Here is a 3636-nt window from a genome sequence, read left to right on the forward strand (position 1 = left end):
TGGCCTGTGTTCCTGGAGGTGTTTCCTAGCAGAGGTGGGGTGCAGACCTTGCCTGGTACCCACCGCAGCGCATGCAGGCTGGCAGCAGCAATGGGTACAGCATTGCTTTCCCCCTTCCTTACCAACCATAGCTTTTTCCCCTAACTCTCATTTGAAAAAAAAAAAAAAACACACCAAAAAAACATTCACAGTGATAGATCTGGGCTGTGCCTCGGGTCTCCTCTGGAGAGCAGCAGAGCTAATAGAGAAAACATGCAAGGGCGCTGTGCCTCTGGACTTGATCTTAGCAGTGTCTGCTCCGAATTTGTGATGGAAATTATCCTGGCCTGATGAGCCTTTGGCTGGTGGCAGGGCAGGGTTAGATGTGCTGCACCTTTTCTGGTTTTCAAGCTACTTGCCCTGTTTGCACGCAGCTGGCGACTAAGCAGAGAAAGCATGGAGAGCAGAGGGAATTAGTCATGGAGGTAAACAGAGTTTATTTTAGCAGTGTGTGGAAAACATGGGGCTTTTGAGGGCGGCGGGTTCATAAGGAAGTGTCTCCCAGCCTGTTGGGAATCCAGAAATGCTGCCTGTCCGGGGAAGGGCAGGGCTGAGAACCTGCACCCTGCAGTCCCCGCCAGCAGCGTGAGTTTTGAGGTACTCCCACAGTTGTTTGTATGTGTAAAGCAGCCGTCCTGTAGCAGCTGGGTAGGTTTCACAGGTTAGCAGTTTACTGATTACTTGAAAGAAGGAAAACCACACTGGGTTCCCGTGCTGAAGCTGCTGGCTCCTGGAGCATCCAGCTCAGGTGATTTATTTCTCACTGTGTGTGATCAGAGCTGCTCTGCAGCTTGTTCCCTGTGGTTGAACACCTGATGGAAGAACAGTCTGTGCACAAGGTCCTGAAGGCAGCAAAGCTCTGCCTTGGTTTGATCTCTTACAGGTGAATTTGCAGCTGAAGACATTCTGCTGAGAAACAGCGACACTTGGACCTGAGGATGTGCTAATCCCCAGATCTCAGACGGCTGCTGCAGCGGGGTAGGCGTGCGAGGCCGAGGCTTTCACAACAGAGATCAGGTTCTTGCCCTGTTTTGAGCCCTGGAAGGTCCAGAAGGTCTGGGCTGCACCCTCCGGCCCAGTGTGCCTGCCACGGGTGCTGCAGCTCTGCTCTCTTCTAGCTCCTCAGCCGTACACCAAGCTGTGATAAACGCTGACAGCATTTGCAGGAGAAAACTTGTTCTGTGTCCTTCAGTGATGCCCCTTTGCTCTGCAAGTCCTCTCTGGAGCTGCTTGTCCTGCAAAAGCTGGGCTTGTGATGAGCTACAACACTGCCAGAAGAGGTACTGAAACGTATTTGATGCAGAAACTCGTGTCAAAAGGGAGGTGGGAGATGTAGTGGAGAAGACGGGCTGTAACATCTCCGGTGTCCTGCCTCATGCTTCTCAGGGCAGGTGGGACCATGGCTTCCCCAAGCCATGTCCAAAACAGGAGTTTAAACAGAGGCCCATGTTTGCAGGGATGCCCACAGCAGCAGGGTGATGTTTGTTTTCTAAACAAGCCGAGGACGTTTGTTTTAAAATACGTCTGCAATGTACAAACTGCTGCAGAGGGGTTTGGCTGCAGTGAGACCAGCTGTGCGTTATATCGAAGACTTTGTAAAGGGAGCTACGGCGCGGGGCTGCACGGGGGGTAAAGCAAATCCCCCCTAGTCTGGGGAGGTGGAACCACGCCGAGCTGCTCAGGGTGCAGGAGAGGGACACGTGTTCAAGCAGCATCCCGAGCAGGGCAGTGGTTGTCCTCACTTCTCCGCAGGGACCTGTGAGGGTTGGTTTCCCCCCAAAAAAACACCTCCCAAGTCCCGTAGGCACCTGCTGGGGCTGCCAGGTGGGATTTCCAGTCTGCTGGAGGTCCTGCTTTCTCTCAAGAGCTCCCCAGTGAGCCCCTGTGCCCCCCACTCCATCCCCACCGCCTGCCTGGGGACGGCAGGAACCGGCACCCGCTTCGGTGGCAGCGGGGAGTGTGTGTGCTCGTGCCGGTGCACGTGTGCGGCAGAGGATGCGGTTTCTTGCCTGTGGGGCTGGTCCACGAGGGGAAAGGAGGCTTTGGTAACCTGTGGGGAGGATGATGTTTTCCTCCTGCCCGGGGCTTTGCTGCGCAATTTCAGTACAGGCTGACACATAATGAAAGTGTCATCAAGTCTTGTTTTCACTGTACGGAGGAGATGTGCTGGGGCCGAGCCCTGTGATGATGCCTGGGGGTCGTGCAGCGCGTCGCTCGCCAGCATCCCCCCTGCTCCCACCTCCCTCCCGCAGCGACCCCGTCTTCCAAAGCTCCGCATCCCTGGGCCCCCCCTCGCCTCGGGGCCTCCCCCACGGCTCCCTGGGAGCAGAGACCTGCAGCCACGTCACCTCCCCTCTCCCCCCACGGGGCTGAGCTGGTTTCTTTGCCAGGGCCGGGGTGAGAGCCCGATCCCTGTCCTGCCTGTGCTGGCCGGGGGCTGCTGCAGCCCAGGGGGGGAGCAGATCCTCCTACCCAGCTGTGCTGGGCCACGCTCCCCCTCGCAGCTCTTCCCGAGCTGTGGCCGGGCTGGAAGATTAGAAAGAGATTTCTTTTCAATATATAAAAGAATTCACAACTGCGAAGAGAGGACAAAAACATTCTTGAGCCGAGGGGACAATATTGTGCGAGGGGGGCCCGGGGGGGGCGGGGAGTGGGAGCGGGGATTACTGCAGCGGAGCCCGGGGTCGCACCGCTTGCACCTGCTGTTTGCTGAAAGGCTGATGCTGAGCAACCAGCAGCTGATGCTGAGGCCCGGTTGTCAGCCTGAATGGGGGGGAAAAAAAGCCTCCGCTCGGCGCGCTCGCCAAAGGAAATGGCTGGCAGCCCATCGGCCAGGCGGGAGGAGGGAGCACGGGCGGCAGGGACCGAGGAGCAGCAGCCCCCGAGGTGCAGGTCAGGCTGCGGGTTCATTGTTTCAAAGGGATCCAGGAAAAACAGGGTGACCCTGAACCCCTGAAGAGCAGGAGCTCTCCCCAAACTACCCTGCTCGCTCCAGCCCAGAGCTGCCACAGTGAGCAGGGAGGGTGCAAGCTGTAGCCCCCAACCCCCCCCCAAAACCAAGCCCCTGAGGCTGCTGCTGCAGGACACCCTGCCCTTCGCCACCGCTGTCTCCTGGGCAGGAGGATCAGGAGGATCCTGCTGTTCCCAGTCACACACAGCGTGTCAGCGTCTCTGGTGGGGACGGTGGCAGTTGCACAGATGGGCCCTGGAGCGTGGGGACCAGAGAGTGGCACTCACATCGCTCAGCGTTGTCACCCGGAGGTGCTGATCTGCCTTGGTGCCAGCCCGGATCTCTCTGGGCTGTAGGACGAGCACCGAGACACCCTGCTCAGCACGCACCCCCTCGGAGCATCGCCTTTCCGCAGCGAATCTCATCCGGAGCAGACAGAGAGGGAAGAGAGAGGTTCTGGAGGGTGTTTCAGTGGACTGATGGGCTCTGCACCAGCACAGCCCCCTCCTGCGCGGGGACATCTGGTGTCAGAGCTGGGACAGCCCGGCCGGGAGCTTTTCCAGCCCTCCGCAGAGCTGGCTGCAGCTGCCTCCCTTAACAGAGGCGGGAGCGAGGGTGTCTTCCTGCAGCTGCTGAAGGGATGAAAA

Source organism: Tyto alba, unplaced genomic scaffold, assembly GCF_018691265.1.
Source record: "Tyto alba isolate M040663 unplaced genomic scaffold, T.alba_DEE_v4.0 Super-Scaffold_8, whole genome shotgun sequence".
NCBI classification, from domain to species: domain Eukaryota; kingdom Metazoa; phylum Chordata; class Aves; order Strigiformes; family Tytonidae; genus Tyto; species Tyto alba.